This window comes from Camelus bactrianus, chromosome 21 (genome assembly GCF_048773025.1).
Source record: "Camelus bactrianus isolate YW-2024 breed Bactrian camel chromosome 21, ASM4877302v1, whole genome shotgun sequence".
Taxonomy (NCBI): domain Eukaryota; kingdom Metazoa; phylum Chordata; class Mammalia; order Artiodactyla; family Camelidae; genus Camelus; species Camelus bactrianus.
The window spans coordinates 21,205,624-21,230,035 of record NC_133559.1 but is presented as its reverse complement, the minus strand read 5'-3'; the positions used below and the strand labels follow the sequence as shown (position 1 = coordinate 21,230,035).

The 24,412-nt window shown below is 36.8% G+C and overlaps 1 protein-coding gene across 2 annotated transcripts in view; it reads left to right on the top strand.

Annotated features, from left to right (window-relative positions):
- Positions 1-13,230: 13,230 nt before the first annotated feature.
- The window catches only part of RC3H1 (ring finger and CCCH-type domains 1), a 68,786-nt gene continuing 57,604 nt past the window's right edge, over positions 13,231-24,412 (top strand). Inside the window, exon 1 of one of the 2 annotated variants that reach the window (XM_074349818.1) lies at positions 13,231-13,498. The gene's annotated coding sequence lies outside the window, so the exon portion shown is untranslated. The remainder of the gene's footprint in view (positions 13,499-24,412) is intronic. The other variant, XM_074349817.1, reaches the window with a different exon arrangement.

Genomic DNA, 24,412 nt, shown 5'->3' with positions numbered 1-24,412 from the left:
AAGCAAGAAAGAGAAAGAAAATTATTCATATGTGGAATCTGAAAAAAAAGAAAGAAAGAAAGAAAAAAGAGGACACTAATGAACTCATCTACAAAACAGAAACAGACTCGCAGACATAGTAAATAATCTTATGGTTACTGGGGGGAACGGGTGGGAAGGGATAAATTCGGGAGTATGAGATTTGCAAATGATAACCACTATTCATAAAAACAGTTAAAAAAACAAATTTCTTCTGTATAGCACAGGGAACTATGTTCAATATCTTATAGTAACATTTAACAAAAAAGAATATGAAAACAAATATATGTATATATATGCATGACTGGGACATTATGCTGTACACCAGAAATTGATACATTGTAACTGACTATACTTAAAGAAAAGAAAAGAAAAGAAAAGAAAAGAAAGGAAAGAAACTAAAGGATGGACAGGAATTAGCCAGATGCAGAATGAGAAGAGCTTCCACGCAGAGGGATTAATACGGAGGAAGGCCTTCAGACAAGAGGGAGCATGTCATATTTTGCAAATGAAATAAACCAAGAGAGGCTGAAGCAGAGATCAAAGCGGAAATATTGAGGCATGAGCTGGAGAAATAGGCTGGGGCCACATCATACGTGGCCTACTATTCTGCATTAGTCAGCTTTGGTTGCCACAAAAGAAAAATACCATAGACTAGGTGGTGTAAACAACAGAAATTAATTTTCTCACGTTTCTGGAGGGTGAAAGTCCAAGATGAGGCCAGCATGGGCAGGTTCTGGTGTGGGCTGTCTCACTGGCTGGCACATGGCCACCTTCTTGCTATGTCCTCACATGGTGGGGGGAGAGCTCTGGTATCTCTTCCTCTTCTTATAAGGGCACCAGTTCCGTCAGATCAGGGCTCCACCATTAACCTTAATTACCTCCTTAAGAGCGCTATCTCCAGTACCATCCATGGGAGGTTAGATCTTTAACATACAAATTTTGGTGAGGACACAATTTAACCCATAGCATATGCCACGGATTTTTATTTCCTTTTAAGTGTGATGAGAAGCCGTTGGAGAGCTTTGTAATGGGAAATGTCATGAACAGTTTATGTTTTGAAAGAATCAGTATGATTCTCATATGGAAGAGAGAAGAGGAAAGACCAGCTAGGAGGCTATTGCAATAGCTGAGAAGAAAAAAATATGGTAGCTGGGACTTCTTCGGTGCTAATGATAAATAGAAAGAATTCAACGCATTCTTAAACAAATTTAGGAATTATCATTGGCACTATTTAGTGATTGGATGTGAGGAAGATCTAAGTGTTTTCAGGATGTTTTTAGGTTTATGGCGTGGGCACACAAGTGGATGGTGGCAGAAACACAGGAATTGCAAGTTTGGAGCAGGAAGAAGATAACCCTAAGTCTGTTATGAAATGCTGAGTTTGAGATGCCTACTATACGTCTCAGTGAGATATATACAGATCAGAAGTTTGGCAGATAGATCTAGGATAAAGATATACATGTGGGCATCATCAGCTGGTTTTTGAAATCATAGGAGTGGATGAGATTTGACAGGAAGACAGAACAGAATACAGGAAAAAAAAAAGTGGCCTAAAACTAAGCTTTGAAAAACATACTTTCCTCACAACATTTTATTATGAAATAATAACATGAAAATATTTTATATTATGAAAAAAAATTAACATAAAGAATCACACCGTGATTATCCATATACCTACCACCAAGATTCCACAATTAATATTTTACTGTAGTTGCTTTATCTCATATCTATTTATCTGTCTATTCCTCTAACCATCTATCAAGCCATCTTATTGTTTGTTGCATTTCAAAGTGAATTGCCCATATTAGTACATCTCACTGCTAAACACTGCAGCATGCACATCATTAACTAGAGTTCAATATTTATTTATAACTCTTTTTAAAATTGAAATTTCTGTAAAATGAAATGTGCCGATCCTAAATGTACTGTTTGGTAAATTTTAACAAATGCATAGTTGCCTATTTAACACAAATTTCTATCAATATATAGACATCATCATTAACCCAGAAAAGTTCCTCAAGTCTCTTCCCAAACTCTACCCCCACGACCCCAAAGGCAAGTTATAGTTCTGACATTTTTCCAGCAAAGATTGTCTGTTTTAGAATTTCATATGAACAAAATCATACAGTATACATTCTTTTCTTGTGTGTAAGGCTTCTTTCATTTGGCATAATGTTTTTGAGATTCACCCATGTTGCTGCATGTATAATTAGTTTGTTCTTGTTTATCGATGAGTGTTGTTTTATTTTATGGCTATACCATGGTTTATTTAGCTTTCCTCCTATTGATGGACACTTAAACGCTGTTTCCAGCATGGGGTCATCATGCATGAAGCTGCTATGAACAATTCTGTGTAAGTCTTTGTGGACATGTTTTCATTCATTGAGTAAATATCTAGAAATGGAACTGCTCATAAGGTCAGAGGGTTGGTAGATGGTTTGTTTTGTTTATTTTTCTGTGATAGAGTCTTTATTTTACACATTAGCATCATAGCAAGAGAATCCATCCTTTATGTCATCCTGATCTGAATCCCTACTCAATATGTTTACATAAATACTCTTTCATGATCATTTGTGTTAAATATAAATAAACATAGAAAACTTCTTCTGCAGACCAATCTAATTTGAGAAGCAAAATGATGTTTATAGACTTGTAAGCCTTCCCCTAAATCAAATTTATTTCTGGATTAAATATGTCTGACATCTTTTCAACTCAATGACCTGACTAGGCAAATCCAATTTAAAATCTGCAAAGGCCACTCAAGGAGTCAAGAAACTCTCTTGCATGGAGAGGATTTTTGGATCCTTCTATAATAGTGTTTTTAAAGTAATTTTTAAATTGCAGTAAATAACACAAATTAATTTACCATCTTAACCATGTTTAAGTGTCCAGTGGTGTCTAACATGTCTGTTAAACTTTTTCATCTTGCAAAACTGAAACTCTGTACCCATTAAACAACTCTCAAATTTCCCCTCTCCCCTGTCCGCTCTCCCCTCTCCAGCAATGACCACTCCTCTCTGTTTCCAAGAATTTGACTACTTAGACACCATAGAATCATACAGTATTTGTCTTTTTGTGACTTAGCATAATATCCTCAAGGTTCATCCATGTTGCAACATGTGACAGGATTTCCTTTTTTTTTAAAGGCTGAATAACATTCCATCCTGTGCATATATCACATTTTCTTTATCCAATCATCAATAGATGGATATTGGGTTACTTCTACCTATTGTCTTTGGTGAATAAGGCTGCAGTGAACATGGGTGTGCAAATGTCTCTCTGAGATCCTCCTTTCAATTCTTTTGAACATATTCCCCCAAGTGGGATGGCTAGGCCATAGATGTTCTGTTTTTATAAGAAACTGCCAAAACCTTTTTACAGTATCACTAACTATACATGAGAGAACTGGTGCTCCATATTCTTGCCAACTTTGTGTGGTCAGTCTCAGAACACTAACATTTACATGTCTAATAAAAGACATGGATCTATTAAAGGAGATTGTGAAGTAACAGTCAGACAGATAGGAGAAAAACCAGGTGTGATTTTATAAGAAGGCAAAGGAAGAGATTTCAAGAAAGAGTGACTGATCAAGATCTTCTTGTGTACTTTTGCTCTACCTCCAATACATCTTCCACTCTATAATTAATGAGTAATTTTTCAGCAAGCACATTTTATCATGTCCCTCTGCCTTTCAGACCTCACAATGCTATTAGAGTGGGGTTGCCAGGTTTAGCAAATAAAAATACAGGATGCCCAGTTAAATTTAAATTTCATATAACTTTTTAATAATTTTTCAGTGTCTGTGCTGTGCAATATTTGGGATATACTTATACTATTTTTAGTGTAAATAATATTTTATTGTTGTTTATCTGAAACATAAATTTTAGGTATATATCTGAAATATAGATTTAATTCAATATCCTGAACTTTTATCTGGAAAAACTATCAAAATAAAGTTCAAAATTCCTTCTTTGGCTCCCAACGTCTACCTGCCTAACTCTGCAGCATCTTTTTGGCAAAGCTCTCTCTGAATCTCTACACTTTCTCCAGCCAAACGAAATTTCTGTTAGTTCCTTAAACATACCACACTTCTTCTGCCTCAGTGTATTTGCATATACTGTTTTCTTTGGCGGACACACATTGATCTAGCTTATTTCTACCCATCCTGCAGCTTTCAACTTAAATGCTACTTTCTTGAGGAAGCCTTCTCTGTTCATCTTAGGCTAGGTCAATTCTCACTATTAAATATGCCATGTACTTTGGCCTTACAACTTGTGGTTGTTTGATTATTTATCTGTATTCTATCTTTCGTGCTAAACTATAAGCTCCCAAGGAAGAGACTCTGCCTATCTTGCTCACTGCTGTATCACCATAGCATTGTCACTGGCTTGCTTGATCGCTTGTGATAACATAGATGCAAATTAATTTTTTTCTATGACTTTTATATCACCATCCTAGAACATGTGATGCTCGATTAGATGTCGCAGAAACAAAACAAATCTCTGCAGAAAAGAACCAGAAGTGAACACTTCCATTGTCTTAGTTGAAATATTTTGGCCAAAATTTTAAAAACAATTCTTTTTCCATGTAATTTTAGCAAACAGGACCTTGCCCCAGATGAAATGTTGATTAGGAAGATTCCTGTTAGCAAAAGGAATTCAAGAAAAAATAAAAAGCACTTTGCACTTGTAATAATTTTTAGTTAAGAGAGATATTTATATGGAGATTTTCCCCTAGAGAAATCTGTGCAATGTTAGCTTTTCATATTGACTCTAAACATTCTTGGCAGAATGAGGAAAAAAATCAAATCAAAAGCTTGAGAGGAGCACTTATTATTTGACTATAATCAATGAACTGAGTAACAGAAAGAAACATATAATTTAGGATACCTCCACTTCAATTTAAGTGAAATGGATACAGATGTACTCTTAAGTTTTGAGACTCTAATGACTAGGTTCATGAAATCAGGGCCCAAAGAAAGAAAAGACATGGATAACTCCATTAAACTGAGTAAAAGGCAACAATATGAGAAACGGGAAAATGGATTATTTCTGCAAACATTTGATTTCTCCACCCTTCCCCTTGTACACTGAACTATCTCAGTGGCTAACTTAAGCAGAGAGGGAATATTTTGGAAGAACACTGAATGGCTCACAGTTTTGATGGTAAGGAAGGGAACTGAGGGAAGCTAGATGGCCAGAACCAGAGCTAAAGTCAGTCCTGAAATGACCTGGTAAGGGTACTACTGCCATGGCCAGTGGATGCTGGACACCACCCCCAGGGACTGCTGCCACTGTCCCACCAGACTCTGGGTATCACAGATGTGAGTGAGATGATTTCTACTTACCTCTGCGTAACTCAGTCCAGATTCAAAGTCCCAAGTAAGAGCATCCAGTCTACCAAACTTAGATCACGTTCCCTCACCCTAGGATTGTTGTGGGAGCAGCAGGTGGGGAGCCAGGGGGCGAGAGGCAGAGGGCAGAAGGTAGGTAAGTATCTGGCCTCCGTGGTGGGAGAAAAGATCCTGCCACTTGCAAAAATTCCCAAATGGAAAATTCCCAAACAGTATAAGAAGGGGAGGGTAAGATACTGAGCAGCCAAAAAATTGTAAATATATATTATATAAGTTCATCTTTCAGGAATATGAGGAGATATAAGAGAATCTTGCTCTAACCAACAGATACTACTATTGCATGATTTCTACAACTGTAGGCAGTGGGTTACTAAATTACCAATAACTTGATTTAAACATATCCATACATACATGCACATGCAAACACACAAATTGATCCACTGACTTTTCTTCTAAGTTTACTACCTGTTGAGAAAGGGAAACATTTTCTTTGTTCCGGATTAAATAAAGGTGTCCTTAAACTACATGTGTAACATAGCCCCTAAATCTGACGATAATATATTTTGGTGAAATTACAATTGAAATGCAGCAAAATCAGCCATGTGTAGAGCCATGAAGTCCCATTTAGAGGAGTCCTTTTAAAAGATGCTCCCTTATATAGCTTCTTGCTGAAAAGGGGGAGCAAACGTGGGGCATGGTTCTCCTTTTCACATGGGTTCCTGAATGAGCCCTTGTGCTCCTTTTATTTTATCTGATATTTGTAAATCAAAACATTAGGAAAATCAGCCCACCTCTGAACTCAGCTTCACGTTTAGTCTTGCTTGGATAGTCATCTGTTTATATGACAATTACTCAGACTGGGTTACTGACAAATATTATGTCTGTGCTGTTGTTGCTTTAGGTTACTAATTCCTTGGAAGGCAGAAGGTCTGTCTATTTAATTAATTGTGTTTAACACCAAATATTGGTTATTATAAGGTTTTTAAAGCTGTTGTTGAACATAATAGTAATAAAATATTTTCCCTGGCTATAGTAAATAAAATCTCCCCTCATGTTAAGACAGGATTGATAAACAAAGTGTGGGGGCCAAATCCAGCCCACCACCATCTCTTTTTGTCTGTTTTTGTAAGTAAAGCTGTATTGGAATGCAGCCATGCTCATTTGTTTACATATTGCCTGTAGCTACTCTCCTGCTATAATGACAGAGTTGAGTAGTTGTGACAAAGACCACATAGCATGTAAAGTCTAAAATATTTACTATCTGACCTTTTACCAAAAAAGCCTGCTGACCATTAATCTACATCAGTGGCTCTCACCTCAGATAATAGAATGGGATTCCCCTATAAAATCAAAAAAAAAAAAAAAAAAAAAAAAAAAGAAAGAAAAGAAAAGAAAAAAATCCCTGCCCCCCATCCAAAACCCCAAATCAAAATCTCTAGGGTCAGAGCTGGAGATATATAGCTTTTTAAAGTTTAAAGCAAAATTGAGAACCACCAGCCTAATGCAATACACAGTACCTAGAATAATTTTAACCATCTTCATCCACTGAGTATCTACTAGATGTCAGGCTTTATACTAGAGGCTCCACATGTATTTTCTCATTTTAATCTCCATAAAAACTATCTTAGATACGTTTTACAATCCTTATTTTACAGTAAAGGAAACTGAAGCATTCTGAGGTTAACTTGTACAAGCTAACATAGCTAGTAAGCAGTGCAACAAGGGTTTGCACTAGGTGTTTGAACCCGTCCAAGATTGACAACAGAAGAAAAATATCCAAGTGGTGAGGGGCTCTTCTGACTCTTATCCCCTGAAGTTTGCTTTTCCTCCAGGGAAGCTGTAGGAATTTCCCATTACTGATGCTACTCTGACCTGCATAAGAATGATTGGCCTAGGTATGGTGGCTGCAAATTCTCTTGTTGATAGACAGTAGCACAGCTGAGAGAAGACTGGAACATTCAAACAAGATGTTATTCAAACCTAGAGGGTAACAAAAGGGAAATAAACTAAATAAACTCACGGAGTAACATCAAGCTGAACATGCACCTTCAACGAGGAGTGTACCATGGAGACATCTTCCTGTCTAGTTCATAACCTGCCTCCAACTGGCAAAGCTCATCTATAATCCCTCACCTCTTGGAACATCATAAAGAACTCTAACGACTCCCCCAAGTCCAGATCCTACAACGTAAAGTTTGGGGCAAAAGGAAGTTTCTGCTCCATCTTGCTCAAAGCATACCTTTCAAATTCTGGTTTCCTGAACAATTTACCCATCAAAGTTCAACTTTTTCTTAACTGATTACCCACGACATGATAAATACTAATAATGCCCAAGAAATATTGCATTTGTGCTAGAGGATAGCATTTGGTTACAAAATGTATTTGACCTCAATATATCTATAATTGCATAATTAGGCAGAGCTCTAAATGATGTTCAAATCAATAGCCCTATAAACAAAGAAACAAAACCCTTTCATTCTAATCATGAGCCTATTAAATTCCTGGTGTCTGTTTTCTGATAACTCTCGGTGCGGTGTGACTCAGACTTTTGATAATCAGTTTTTGATAATCAGATAATAATTTTTATAATAATAAAAATTCTAGTACCCTATTTATTGTTGCTAATTTATAACCCCCCCCAAAGCATTACTATTTTATAATACAAGGAGTAATTAGAAAAAGAAAAGCTTCAGATTTAACTGGGTAGATTTAAAATTGTACCTTCACAAGGGTGCCTTTTATTTCTATGTGTGATATTCTAAAAATGAGCATTTATAATTGTTATAGGCTGTGTTGTGTCCATCCATCTGTGTTCCCTCCCCTACTCCACTCCCACCACCAAGCTCATGTTATAATAATCCTAACCCCCAGTACCTCAGAATGTGAGTGGATTTGGAGATAGGCCCTTTAAGGAGATAATCAAGATAAGGTCATATGGGTAGGCCCTAATCCAACATGCCTGGTATTCCTATAAGAAGAGGAGATTAGCACCCAGACACACAGTGAAGACGGTGTGAAGACAGAGGCAGAAGATGGTCATTTACAAGCCAAGGAGAGAGGCCTTGGAATAAACCAAACCTGACTACACCTTGATTTTGGACTTCCAGCCTCCAGAATTTTGAGAAAATTTCTGTTGTTTAAGCTATCCAGTCTGTGGTATTTGTTACATATTTGTTGTATATTCAAACTAATACAATAATGAAAACCAACAATATTCCGGTGAGTTTTGCCCAAGTGAAAAGTGGAGTTGCTCTCTGCTATGACACTGTTCAAATTAGTGCCCAGAATGTGCCTCTTTGCCATAAGTTGTCTAATGTCTCTTTCATAAAGGGTACCATCAAAAAAGAGAATTACAGACCAATATCACTGATGAACATAGATGCAAAGATCCTTACCAAAATATTAGCAAATAGAATATAACAGCACATAAAAAAGATTATACATCATGATCAAGTGGGGTTCATCCCAGGGACACAAGGATGGTTCAACATATGCAAATCAATCAATGTAATACATCACATCAAAAGAGAAAGGACAAAACCACATGATCATCTCAATAGATGCAGAAAAAGCATTTGATAAAATTCAACACTGATTTATGATAAAAACTCTCACCAAAGTGGGTATAAAGGGAACATATCTCAACATAATAAAAGCTATATGTGACAAACCTATAGCCAGCATAGTACTCAACGGTGAAAAACTCAAAAGCTTCCCACTAAAATCTGGGACAAGACAAGGATGCCCACTATCACCACTCCTATTCAACATAGTCTTAGAAGCCCTAGCCATGGCAATCAGGCAAGAGAGAGAAATAAAAGGGATCCAGATTGGAAAAGAAGAGGTAAAAGTGTCACTATGTGCCACCGACATGTTACTATATATAGAAAACCCTAAAAGGTCCACACAAAAACTACTAGGAATAATCAAAGAATTCAGCATGGTAGCAGGCTACAAGATTAACGTTCAAAAATCAGTTGCATTTCTTTACACTAATGATGAATCAACAGAAAAAGAAAGTAAAGAAACAATCCCCTTTAAAATAGCACCTACAGTAATAAAATACCTAGGAATAAATCTTACATAAAGGGGTGCTGTTTACAATCACCCTGGGATAAGTCTCAGGAGATCAGCTGAAACTCAGATATTCTCAATTTATGGAAGGTAGGCCAGTTTAGAGGCAATTTCAGGCAGGACTCAGAAATCACTTTGGATTGTTACCAGAATCTAAGGCAACCCCTTAGGTTTAGTTTGCAGTTACTGACTTGGGCCTGTTTTGGAACTGGACTCTAAAGATTAAGGGTAGGTCAGAAACTATTGGTTTCCTCGTATTTCCTTAGTATAATTGTTTGAAACATCTTCTTCTATTTCTTATTCTATAGATTTATCTTAATGAACATAGGAGTGTGGACTTGGGGGAGAAAGTAGATTACAGAGAATCTATGTATAGGTGAAGAGGAGGGTGAGGAGGATGGAGAGGACTGAATTGGCCTCCCACTCATACTTTACCTCAAGCAATTGAGAAAATCCAAATGACTCAGCTCCAGTACTCCCTATTTTGTGCATTTATTTGTGTTCAAGGATGTCATTCTCCCCCATACAGAGATGATTGACACTGGAGAAGTCTCAGGTCCTTGTTGTGGTTTAACCAGGTTTTTTTATTTCTATTTTTCTATTCTCTCCACCCTCCTGTATTGAAAGCTGATTGTCAATGCCTCTGGGTCTATACCTAATATCATAAACAGTGTTGAAGCCTGTCAAAAAGTAGGTTCTATGACATTAGAATAAAGATCCCTACTATTTTTTCCTTTTAACTTTCACAGAACTTTATTTTTTCTATGCAGTAATCACCAAACTACACTCTAGTTGTTGACGTGTGCTTCTCACTGTATTCCTCCTACTAGATTAAGTTTCTTTAAGGCAGGGACACATGACTCATTCATCTTTGAATTTTCTTCTCCTGTTCCAGTCCTTCCCACTCCCTAACCCGTCCTCAAAAATATGGTGTTTAACTGTAACCAACAGTTGTTGGGTAGATATGTGATCTATCTAACTTTTCATAGTCTCTGTTTCGTCTCTTGAAGTAATTGGGGTTGTATCTAAGGTGTTTTCTAGCCTTTATACAACCACCAATGCTTTACATTGACAATTACACATTCCAGAGCAATTTTTAAGCATGTGGTAGTTTAAAAAATCACTTAGAAAGCATAGGTTATTCTAAATAAATAAACGAACAAATAATCAAAGGAAGAACAATATAGTACAAGCATGTCAGAAAATACATTGAAAAATTCATAAGGCCTCATTCTAACTGATTTGTGTATGATCTAAAAAAAAGCATTTTTTTTAGGGTTCATGCTAAGAGCAAGACCGTATTTGATTACTTGTCATTTTTATTTGACCAGTCAAAAAACTAAAGGCTATAATGGCATATGCATAAAGTAGATTCAAAAAAAAAATTTGAGTTCTTACTCTGTGCCATCTACTGTTCTAAGTCCTTTACATGAAATGATGCATTTAATTTTCATAATATATCAGTGATGGAAGCCGAGGCAGAGTCTAAATTTCTAGAATTAGATATTAAAATATAAAATGAAACTAAATTGTTTAAGTTGTTTTAAAGCTACAAAATATTGATTTCTAAGCACAAATGAACATAAGACATATAAGCTGTTTGTCTTCAGTAATTCATTCTTAATGGGTTATCTTAGCTCAACATACTTCTCAAGCACTATTTCATTGTATTAATACAAATTTCACTGGATTAAAACAAATTATACAATTTTTAAAGTTTAGAAGTTCAAATAGAGTTTAAATTTCAACAGTGTCTAATCTTATTCATATTCACTCTCATCACTCTAAAAAAATGTTATTATTATATAACAATAACATAGCAAAACATTTTAAATAGCAAAATTAGGAAGAAAGCTTAATTCACTAGCTAAAATTCTTAGAGTTAAATTGGGAAATAAAATCCAGAATAAAAAGTTTTTTTTTTTCTCACTGAATTTTATCTTCCTTCTAAATACTCAGTCACAAGGAATAAATTATTCTCTGTATTTTATACATCTAGCCTAACAGTGGAGTTTAGCATATAAACGACTTCTTGCAGATCAGTTTTTATTGTAAAAACTTAAGTGTTTTCTTCAAAGCTGCTCTTCTCCTTTTTCTGCCAAATGTTTCCATTTAATTATATCATTAAAACGAATTTCGGGATGCCACTGTATTTTCAACTGAAATATTCATGAAATAAAAATAAATTTAACTTAAAAATAATATTTTTAAAGGGAATCCTGAAGCTGTACCAATTGAGGTACAGCTATTAATAGTTCAAATAAATTATATTATCTAGGTTGCTTGTAATGAAAGTTGGGTTACTTGCTTCACCTAAACCGGGAAGTTGGCATGTTTGCCTAGCAACAGCCACTAAAACCTTCTGTTGTGGAAGGTTCCCTAGGAGTGAGAAGGGAGGAGGAAAAGCAGGAGAACAACAGATTAATCTGTTCCTAGCGGGGGACTGAAACCTGGCTGAGAAGGGAAAGTCTATACAAGAGACAGCCTTTAGATTAGCACACACTAACCTAATCCCTCCGTGGTAGCTAGAATTTTGCTCTTTGTAGGACTGGGATTTACTATTCAGTAGGTTGAAGAGAAGGTTACAGACATAGCCCACTTCAAAGAGAGTAAATTCCAATCAATAGAAAGATATCAATAGCTCTTCTAAAAAGAAGCTGAAATCTAAGTAGCAGGAGGGTGTTAGCAACTAAAAAAGGACTCTTCCCTGCTCAGAGTTTAGGAAGGTGTGTGATACATTATTTACAAATAATATAAAATCATTATCTGTTACAGTGTTTGAATTTGTCACATTAAAGGCAGACACTTCTCTAAATATATTTCTCTTGGTATTGGTGATGTATGCAATAAAGAAAGGACAAGAAAGCAAAATCTCTGCTCTCCTGACCAAGACCTGAAGAAAAAAGGGGGGTGATAATACAGAAGAATATTAACCAGTTGCTTATTTGAGAACCATCTCTTTACACTATTCTAGACGATTTATTTTGAAATTAGTACCATATGGCATGAGAAGAATTCTATTTGTCTCCCTTCTGAAACGCAAGTGTTTAGCTAAATTTAATTGTCTTGAAGGGGTCTCCCATTATCCAAAACTAAATTCTTTTCCACAAGGGAGAAGAAATTTTCAATAATCACAAGGCTACCTTTTAGATCCGAGAGCTTTTCTCTGGGCCGAATCTTTTCCTGTCTTCCCCTCAGATAGCTCTTTTAATAGTTCATACGGGCCTGGAGAGACGTTTTGGAGGCAGTGAGTGCCCAGGCCTTTGGGCTGTTTCTCCCTGATGGGAGACTGAACTCTTTTGGGACTCTGTCAGAGGAGTCACTAGGACAAAGCTGTGTGCCCAAGTACCTGAATAAAATGAGATAAGAACAAACTCTTCCTCGGTGAGGAGGGGAGATATGGAAAAGAAACAGGAGTAGAGGGACGAGCTGAGAAAGCTAAGAGGGTAGAAGTAAGCGTGGGACTGAATGGAAACGTCAGAAATTTTCCAGTTCACGCTCGCCATCTGGCCACTTGCCCGCTGGGCGCCAGGCCCTGGTGGACCAGTTCTTCGGCTCTGGCACGGGTGCGCTCCGGGTCCGCGCTCTCAGCGTCGCCACCCGCCCTCCGGGGCGTTGGTGGCGGGTGACTCAGAGCTTTGCTCCCGCGCCCGCCCCGCCCCGCCCCTCCGCTTGCCCCGCCCCGCCCCTCCGCTTGCCCCGCCCCCGGAAGGAGGAGCCTCGCCTTGGTCTCCGCCCCAGTCTCCGGGGCGGGCCGGAGCCCGAGGAAGAGGAAGGGGACGAGGACAACGAGCGAGCGACGGGGCGGAGGAGGAGGAGGAGGAGGAAGAGGAGGCCGACCAACAAGATGGCCCCTGCTGCAGGAGCAGCCTCAGCAGCAGCAGGTGGGAGGCCGGAGGCGGCGCTGGCGGTGGCGGCGGCGGCCGTGGCCCGGAGGCCTGGGACAGAGTCAGAGTCGGCGGTGGCGGCGGCGGCGGCGGTGGCTGCCGCGGCGGTGGCGACGGCCGCGGGGACTCGGAGCTGAGAGGAGCTGCTGCTCGGACCAGCGCGGTGAGCGAGCTGCAGGCGGCGGCGGCGGCGGCGGCGGCGGCGTGGGGAGCGGGGTGGCCGCGCGGCCCGGCCTCCGTCGGGAACAATAGGCAGCCGCGGCGGGGAAGGGGCTGTCCTCGGTCGCCCTCGGCTCCTCGGCCGTAGCGTCCGCTTGCCTCAGGGCCGCCGGCCTCAGGCCCGCCCGCGGCCGAGGGACTTGTCAGTGGCCAGCGTCCTTTAGGCCTCAGGCCTCCGCGTGCCGCCTGGAGGGCCTGCTGGGGTGGGTAGGCCGTGGGGAGGTGCAGACGCCGCTCTGGACGAGGGGAAGGCGAGGGAGGCTCCGGCCGGAGGGAGGGGGCCACCCGGCTGCCCAGCGCCTCTGCTCTGTTGGTCCGAGGGCCTGGGCTGGGAGGAGGGTGCGCACGGGAAATGCTTTCTGGACCCCCGGTCAGTGGGGGTGGGGGAGGCGAAGGCGTCTGTAAACGGGAGCGGTCTCTGCCGCCCTGCACCTCTGGGCTGCTCCCTTCCCCTTCCCCTTAAGCGCTCCCCTTCCTCGGCCGAGTGGGTTTTACGACGTCTACTTCCCTGGAGCTACTGCAGATCAAGCTTGATAAATCTTTTCTTCCTGGCGGCAATAGAGAGGTTGTGTATACAGGTGTCTTTCAAAAAATTTTAAGTGCAACAACAACAAATGTACAAGGTAAAATGTGATTATCAACCAACCAGGGGTGGAGAGAGAGAGAGTGAGGGCTGAAAGGTGTTACTCTTTAAACATCTTTAGGCATCAGTTCTCTCCAAACATCAGTTTTGCCCACGTCCTAGCTGAGAGCGTAACAAGGGTTCTTTTGGAACAGTAAATAATGTAACTCTTGACATCCCAGAATAGTCCCCGAAGCTGGAAACAAAGCCACTTACAGGCAACGCGAAGACAAATTGTAATGTTTGAATAGAACTTTTCTTCAAAGGAACCGTTTTGAATTATTAATGTGCGGCGTAAGAAACAACCTTAACTAGCGTAAGATGGACCTAATGAAGCATTTCTTCAGAAGACAGAAGAGGTTCCTCTCCAGGGTAGAACTTCTTGTGTCTTTTTGAAATGATTTTCAAAAATTGGAAACAACTGTTTCTGTTTTGAATGTTAAGGCTTATCAAGAGACAGCTCCTTATTATATTTGCCCTACATAGTGGCGTTTGAAACTTCAACAGTTAAGTGCTGTTTCTCCTAAACTTAATTTTTTCACGACTTCTACCATGTATATTTCCAAGTGAGGGGGAAAATTTTTCAAGTTATTTCTATTTCAGTTTCTATATAGCTATGCAGACATTTATATTAAAATTCTTTGGTTGCGTCCAACGGACTGGTTTCCACTATTTAACATGCAATTGCATGGTTCATCTATTTTGCTTTCTTAAAAGGACCTGTGCTGTGCAGAGAAAATGCCAGTTAACATCTTTTCACCTATTTTTAGGGTAGATTTCTAATTAGAATTGTCTACGTCTGTCGTAATTCAGTGTTTTCAGGTTATATGAAGTTTAGTGAGAGGCACTAGTCCTTAGCTCTTCCACAAGACTTAACAGTCAGTAGACTAGCAACTGAGTAAATGTGGAGCTTGAACTATCTTAATGTTGTTAGGATTGAAGTATAGTGGATGAATTTGAATGACTTTCGTTTTATGCCTAGTATAATAATGTGGATGTTTGGACTTGTTAGGATAGGGAAAGAACTTTCACATAACTCCTGCTGATGTGAATTTTCTGGGAGTGATTTTGAGAAAGGACACTTTTTAGCGCTCAAAGTCATGATTTAATCAACGAATCAGTCGATTTTTTTGGCTGAATTTTGTTAGGTCAGTACAGAATGTAAGCAAGCTCTATATTGTAATGATACTTAAATTTATCTGTGATCCTAAGCCTCTTAGAACAATTGTGGTAACTTACAAGTTTTTAGATTCTAAGTGGTCAGTGTGCTTTGTTGTGAAAACAAATCTTACCATGTTGTGTCAAAGGACTAATTCACCTCATACTTACTGTTTTCCTAAAAACACGGATTTTTAAGTGTTATGGTTTTGTGTTTGAAATTAGATGCTGACAGCAATTTACGGATTGAGTCTGGGTCCCAATTTCTGTTTAATATTGAAAAAATATCTTTGTGAATTCTGATTTTATTTGTCATAACTATTTTAAGATGTGATTCCTCAATTGTATCTTCAGTATCAGTGTTTATTTCAATTATGTCAGTTCAGGTTTTCTCAAGCAATAAATATTTAAGGATTTCCTTCTAAGAGGTTTTGGGACAAAAGCTTAAGAACTAGATTTGCATTTTCTTGGTAATATTAAAAGTTAAAATATGTTTGATTCATTTGGAGAAATTTGAAAGGGTTTTTTTGTGTGTGCATAAAATTTTTTAAATTACAGTTTTTTTAAAGCGTATTTGTTGAATGAGCAAAAATATTATTTATTCCTCCTAATTAGGCTGTAATATTGGTATTCTTCTCATGAAGAAGGTGAGGCTTAGGAGAAGCTAAGTTAACTATAACTACCAAAAGATCGCTTAATAGGTAAGAAAGTTTTCTCAAACCCAGGTCTTTGACACAAATTAGATGCTGTACTACTGCCGCCATGTGTCTCAAGGTTAAACTTTGAGGCATCTCCTGTATTGGCAGATTTCCTTTTTTTTTTTTTTTTTTATAACTGGGTACTATGTTTTGTAATACTGTACTTACTTTTAGCCCTAGCATCCTATCTATTATCATTATTTATACCCTGCCAAATATTCACTTACTAGTTTGAGAAATATTCATTCATGTGAATTACAAAAGAAGCATTTATTTTTGCTTTCAGCAGATCTGAATGCTATAAATATGGAAACTCATACTGTTTATATAGGGCAGATTTGTGGTGTTGCTACAATTGTTTCATGGCTTTAATTTGTTACATAAGCAGTTACTAAATTGTGCCTTTGAAATAAATACTTATGAAAGTTTAAAAATGACTTCAGTAACATTTAGCAATGTTAAAGTCGGGTCAGCTAATGTTTGAAATTCTTCATTTATAACTTATTGAAGCCAGAGACCGTTTAGAATTCTGCAGCATCTTTTATCTTCAGATGCTAGGGCTTGAAATGGAGTTTGGTGGGGTCTAATCAGTCTGTTCTAGCATATATCTTGAAAGTGGTTTGCACCTAATAAGGTGAAGGATAAACTGATAAATGATCCTTGTTTGGTGGACACTTCGGAGCAAGATGTTCCTTGGCAGGATGTGCTGGCCTGGTTTAACTTTGGCCCTCTCCATGCTAAGTTCAGGTATTCTTTGGGGTTGGATTCAAATGGATTTAAATTCTCGGATTGACCTACAACAGAACAGGCACAGATTTCAAAATCAGCTGTTCCTTAGGATCTTCTTTAAGATTTCCTTCTCTTTTGTTTAATCCTGGAATCTAGGCTGGCTTTGGACAAGCTTTGGAGATTATAGCAAAATATTAATCTTGTCAGGCATTTATATAAAGGAATTTTTCTTACTCCAGAGTTTCTTAATGTAGATTCTGTTCATTTTCAAGTGTGAAGTGTACTTAATCTGAAATAATGTTGCCCTGCATCCCCAAGATAGTTAGCTTTAGCATATTTATTTATCTGTTATTGGTCAGATTTGTGCCTATACACACCTTATATTCTTGTTTACTCTTTATATAATATGAGACATTTCTTATCAGTTCACAGCATTTTTTCTGGTTGAGGTTTGAGAAAGGAATTCTAGTAAAAAGTTTGAGTTCATATTACATTTACAATTGAACTAACAATTACATTCTGTCACAGAGGAATAAATGTTTTAAGGTTCACTTATTTTTTTTTGAAGTTATTTATAAATGTACATGAGAGCAATATTCTTTTGATGTTTGTCCAGCATTTTAGCACTGGTTTGTCAGTACACACCTCACTATAACTGCATATATATGGTAATAATTTAACTTGTAATGCAATCTAAAAATCTCCAAGATTTAAATAGCATTTTAATGTGGTAGCAATGTTTTTGAAGAAGAGTTCTAAATGAGTCTGTGTATCTTAACATAATTTTTTTAAATAGAAGTTTAAATCATGTAACATAAAATTAACCATTTTAAAGTTGTTGTTCATTGGCAATACATTCACAGTGTTGTGCAACCACCACCTGTATCTGATTCCAAAACAATTTATCACCCCCAAAGGAAACTATGTACCCATTAAGCAGTTACTCCCCATTCCCTTCCTCCCCTAGTCCTGGGCAATCACTATTCTACTTTCTGTCTCTATGGATTTAACATAAAATTATTTTGAGCCAAGATTGAGAAACAGTGTTATGTATATTTGAAAATGCAGGAAAAAACTTTGGGATATGATTGTTGGGAATCAAAAACCACTTCATTCTTTGCATTCTTCTCTAAGTACAGTAGGCATGCTGCCAAGGATTCTTTGTGGAAGATAAGTTTGGAGTCATAACATTCAAAATTTTAGTTTTGGTCACTCCGAAGAAGTTGTACTCAGACTGTTGACTCATTAATATTTTCTCATTGGGTTGTGAGAATTAACTAAATTTTAATGGGCTTTGCAAATGTAAGCAATGAATGCTTTCTTTAGTCTGTTGTCTGTAGCTTGTTTGCCTTTTGGTTTTTCTTAATGTGTAGAAGAAACTTGGAGTATTAATAGACAAGGACTTATTTGAGGCTGTATTATAAAATGATTGTTAGATTGAGACTTGTTAATCTTTATAAATCTAACTCTATGACTTCTATTTAGCTAATCTTTGAGGCTGTTCAGCATTAGGATTTGCCTGACAAATTGCTTGTTGAATAAATCTTCGAAACCTTAGTCTTGGCTCTGTACCTGATTCCCTCCAAAAACACAGATGCTGTTACAGAATTAGTTGGTTTGTAGCTTTTAAAAATTGGTTAGTTGGTTGACTGAGGGAGAAGATAAAAAGCCTTTTTTTTTCCTGGAGTGAAATATAGTAAAGTTGGACTTTTGTAAATTTAGAATTACCGCTAAGTTTGAAGTTTCAGTTTTGGGCTTCGGAAGTAATACTTTTATCCTTAAATTCAAAATGATACTACCCCTAATTAAATTTAAATCTTAAAATTTATGATGAGAAGTGAAATACAGATTTTATATTATTAAGGAAAGTTGTGTAAATGGTTTACAGATTCAGAAGCTCTTAAGGGTAAGAATTTAAAGCTTGATACTAATTTCTCCCTTTTAGGGAAAATTTATTTAATTGATAAATTTAGGTGTAAGAAAAACTATAAAAAATTATGAGGAAGAATTATATAAGAGTATTTAGAATTCAGTGCTGTAAAATTCCTGCTTTTCTTTAATGTGACTTTTCAGGAAAATATCAACTCTCTTTGAGAATAATTTATATTTCTATGTTTATATATACCTCATTACTCTTTGATAGTAACATTTATTAGAAAATGAGTGCACTAAATTAATACATTCAATCATAAAATAACATCTTTAAATAAGGTTATGTTTAGAGATCTATGCTTATAAGTGTAGTTTAGTGGAAAATTTTGTGAATGAAACAGGATCATTATATTCTTAGCTTTATTATAGAACAGTACATCATCTATCCAGATCCCAATTTGAAATAAGTAGACAGAAGGACCTTTATCATGAAATTAATTAACTAAATCATCTACATTAAGGCACTGGCTTAGAAGCTCTCTTGATTTGTTTGTGATTCTAAGAAGTTTATCTGTTTTCTAATTCCACAGCAAATTAAAAGGTGCAAATTACATGTGGGAATAGAGGCAGTCTCGGTAAGATGGACAGCAAGTGGGGTAACAAGATAAAAATCACGTTAGCTTGGGACCATTTAATACAGGAACACCTCATTAGGCTCTGAGTGTATGATTAATTAATTATTGTGTTGTGCTGTATAACCTGTTGTTCCTGTGGGAAAATTCAATCATGTTTGTAATTTTGGTAATCATAAAACTATATACAGAGTGTATTAGAACAGACTTTGGAGTCGTATATCTAGGTTCCCATGTTTTTTAAATCAATTAATTAATTTTTAGTGGTGGTACTGGCGATTGAACCTAGGACCTTGTGTATGCTAAGCATGAACTCTGCCACTGAGCTATACCCTCCCTGCTAGGTTCCCATCTTAAACGTTATGGTCCTTCATATCTAAAAACAGAAATGGTAATACTTTCTTTTAAAGAATTGTTTTGAAATTTAAATGAGATAATAAGTATCAATTTAGTATAGTAGCTAACATATAGTACCCATTCGACAAATGCTGTTTTCTTCCTTAAATTCTGTTTAACAAAAATTGCTTCAGAAGGATAATCATCTAGACTATTTGAAAGAGGTTTGCTGTGAAATGTTAGTATTCAAGCTGCAGATAAATTTTATATACTTTAGGATTGACTGAATGTGTACTTGTGGATTTGGTGGTGAGAAGTGAAATTCCATTCTCATTTTCTTCCCACATCAGTCTTTCATTAATATGGACCTGTGCTGTTTAATACCAGCCACCAGCTACGTATGACTACTTAAATTTTAAAATTTTAATACTTTTTTTAAGAGCAGTTTTAGGTTTACAGAAAAATTGCACTGAAAGTATAGAGTTTCCATATATACCTTCCCCACAGTTGCTTCTGTTAACATCTTGCATTAGTGTGGTGCGTTTGTTACATAATTGATAAGCCAGTATTGACAAACTATTAACTAAAGTCCATAGTTTACATTACGGTTCACTCTTTGTGTTGTACAGTTCTGTGGGTGAGATTGTCTTCTTTCACTTAACAATGTGAATTTAAGGTTCTTCCATGTCTTCCCATGGCTTCATAGTTAATTCTTTTTACTGCTAAATAATACTCCATTGTATGGATCAATTTAAGTTTTAATTGATTAAAATCAAATAAAATTTAAAACTTAGTTCCTCAGTTGTACCAGCCACATTTTAAGGGCTCAGTAGCCGCATGTGGCTGGTGGCCACCATATTAAAAAACACAGATGTAGAATGTTTCCATCATCTCAGGAAGTTCTATTGAAGAATGCTAATATAAACCAAAGTTCAGTTCTCCATTTATAGTCATTCTCACAGAGAACTTACCTAGTTGCATGGCCTCAATTTTTCCTCGAGCCTACATTTTTAAAGCTTTTGTTTGTGTTACCAGCAGCCCTAAACTATGTTTGTTTGTTTAAATTTTATTTACTATTGAAGTGTAGTTGATTTACACAAAAGTGAGTTTCAGGTGTACAGGAAAGCAGTTCAGTTATACATATATGCTAAACTAGGTAAATGGGAAATTTAAAATCCGTTATTTGCTCAAAGAACCAACCTTTCCAATTGTTGTCCATTATAATATGGTTTCCTTCCTATCAAGGCATCATCTTTTACTTTACTCTTTTTGTCACTGAAATCTGGAGTCGTATTTTTCTTTTCTTTCTAAACCCTTTGAATATTTATCAAAGGTGTATGGATCTCAGAGCTAATAAATGGCACAGTTGAGATTAGAATCTAGATCTCCTTTTTCTAGTTCACTATTGGGACCTCCACTAGTTGGAGTTGTTTTTACAATCAATTCTAAAGTTGCGGTCACTTTGAAGAGCTTATTGGAGACTACTTGATTATGTACTATGTAGTTTTAAATATTGTAAATCAAAACTATAGAGGTTATAGCTATAGATTTAATAAAAAGTGGTGTATTATTATTTTTGTTCTTTAAACAATTAGAACTTGAAGAAATTTATCTTATTTAGCTGATTTCTCCCTATGATTCTGATGGAAAAATATTTTTTCCTCTATGTGTGACCCATTTTAGATAATAAAAACTAATTTCCAGTACTAATATGAATTAGCTGGTAGGGATGAATAGAATTTAACTGAATATTGTTGCTATCCAAAATTCTATTGACACCGATTTATATTTGTATTCTATTTGAATACTTTGACTGTAAAATCCAATTTGGTTCCCATATGAACTTGTATCTTCTGAAACGTATCATGTTAAAGTTTTCATAGCTTGAAAAATGGAGAGCCTTGTATCAGTCTCTTTTGCTTTTCTTTTGGGGTAATCTATACCTCGGCTTTTGCTGATAGTAACCATACTGTGTATGGTCTTGATTTGATCTTCTCTGTGTACTGATTATACTTGCTCAAAATTCCATTTTTGCGGAGACATTCTGTTAAAGAGTAGTAGTCTTCTATGTTTAAGTACTGTATTTAAAAGGAAAAAAACCTTGGATTTTAACCTTCATTTTGAAATGCTTTCTCTATAATTACTGCTCGTAAAACCCATGTTTCATATGTCAATTTTTACATTAACTACTGTTTTGATTGAAACTGTCACTTTTTCTTGAATTTAGCCTCTTTAAATTTATTTAAGACTTTTTAAAAATGTAAGGTTCTCCATATATTTAGAAAAATTGAGTTATGGGTTATCTGAGTCTATTTTCCTGGAAATGTCCTTTTATTATATTATAAAATCTGCTCAAAAGGGCACAAAGTTCCTTTCAATTTATTCTCTTTCTACTGCTTTAGAAAACAGAATGGGAGTGGGGAGAGGGCTTCTTTTTTTTAAATAAAATCCTTAGAGTAGAAAATGTAATGTTTAAATCTCTCTTTTTTTTTAACATTTTTTATTGATTTATAATCATTTTACAATGTTGTGTCAAATTCCAGTGTTCAGCACAATTTTTCAGTCATTCATGGACATATACACATTCATTGTCACATTTTTTTCTCTGTGATTTATCATAACATTTTGTGTATATTTCCCTGTGCTATACAGTGTAATCTTGTTTATCTATTCTACAATTTTGAAATCCCAGTCTATCCCTTCCCACCCTCAACCCCCCTGGCAACCACAAGTCTGTATTCTCTGTCTGTGAGTCTATTTCTGTCCTGTATTTATGCTTTGTTTTCGTTTGTTTGTTTGTTTTGTTTTTGTTTCTTAGATACCACATATGAGCGATCTCATATGGTATTTTTCTTTCTCTTTCTGGCTTACTTCACTTAGAATGACATTCTCCAGGAGCATCCATGTTGCTGCAAATGGCATTACATTGTTGGTTTTTATGGCTGAGTAGTATTCCATTGTATAAATATACCACATCTTCTTTATCCAGTCACCTGTTGATGGACATTTAGGCTGTTTCCATGTTTTGGCTATTGTAAATAGTGCTGCTATGAACATTGGGGTGCAGGTGTCATCCTGAAGTAGATTTCCTTCTGGATACAAGCCCAGGAGTGGGATTCCTGGGTCATATGGTAAGTCTATTCCTAGTCTTTTGAGGAATCTCCACACTGTTTTCCATAGTGGCTGCACCAAACTGCATTCCCACCAGCAGTGTAGGAGGGTTCCCCTTTCTCCACAGCCTCTCCAGCATTTGTCATTTGTGGATTTTTGAATGACGGCCATTCTGACTGGTGTGAGGTGATACCTCATTGTAGTTTTGATTTGCATTTCTCTGATAATTAGTGATATTGAGCATTTTTTATGTGCTTTTTGATCATTTGTGTGTCTTCCTTGGAGAATTGCTTGTTTAGGTTAAATCTCTTTAAAAGCATTTAAAAGTAACTTAGAATATCACAAAGCTTAGAACAGATAATATTCTTAAGAAAGCGTTGTTGAATATTGAAGTTGCAGTGTCTATTCCCCTTATGGTTGACATGCATTAGTTAATTCATTGTACTCAGAATGTTAAAATAAAACTTAAAGCTTCTTAATTGTATCATGACAAGATGGTGAGGGGGCAGAGGGGAAAGAAGAGGGGGAACAAAATTCTGTCAACAGAGTCTCCATATTTGAGAGAGATTTCAGATTCAGTTGTTGATTTTTTTTCTGTTTTGTTTTTAAAATACTTTTTTTAAGAGCAATTTTAGGTCCACAGTAAAATTGAGAAGAGGGTACCAAGATTTCCCATATATTCACTGGCCCAACACATGCATAGCTAGCCTTATTTCAACATCCACCTCCAGAGTGCTACATTTGTTACAATAGATGAACCTACATTGATGCTTATAGTCCATGATTTACATCAGGGTTCACACTTGGTGTTGTACATTCTATAGATTTGCACAAATGTATAATGACAGATATCCATCATTATAGTATCATATGGAGTATTTTCACTGCTCTAAAAAATCCTCTGTGCTCTGCCTATTCATCCTTCCTCATCCCAACTCCTAGCATTCACTGATCTTTTTATTGACTCCATAGTTTTGCCTTTTCTGGAATGTCCTATAGTTGGAATCATATAGTATGTAGCCTTTTCAGATGGCTTCTTTCACTTACTAATATGCATTTAAGTTTCTTCCATGTCTTTTCCTGGCTTGATAGCTCATTTCTTTTTTTTAGTACTGAATAGTATTCCATTGTCTGGTTGTACCACAGTTATTTATCCATTCACTGGTGGACCTCTTGGTTGATTGCTTCCAAGTTTTGGCAGTTATGAATAAAGCTGCTATAAACATCCATGTGCAGGTTTTTGTTTGGACTCAAGGTTTCATCTCCTTTGGATAAATATCAGGGAGAGTGATTGCTGGATTGTATGGTAAGAGTATGTTTAGTTTTGTAAGAAACCACCAGACTGTCTTCCAAAGTAGTTTTGTTTTGTATTCCTACCTGCAGTGACTGAAAGTTCCTCTTGCTCCACATCTTTGCTGTTATCCATGTTCCAAATTTTGGCTGTTCTAATAGTGTGTAGTGATTTCACATTGTTTTAATTTGCATTTCAGTGATGACATATGACATGGAGCATCTTTTCATATGTTTCTGTGGAACATAATATTGTATAATTGGAATCATGCAATATGTAGCCTTCTCAGATTAGCTTCTTTTTCCTTATCTTTTTAATCTGCCACTTCAGTTTCAGTTTTACCTCACTTATAGATATTTTAAAGGATGTGGTTAATTTCGGAGGCATTCTTTCTTCTAAAGATTAAGTA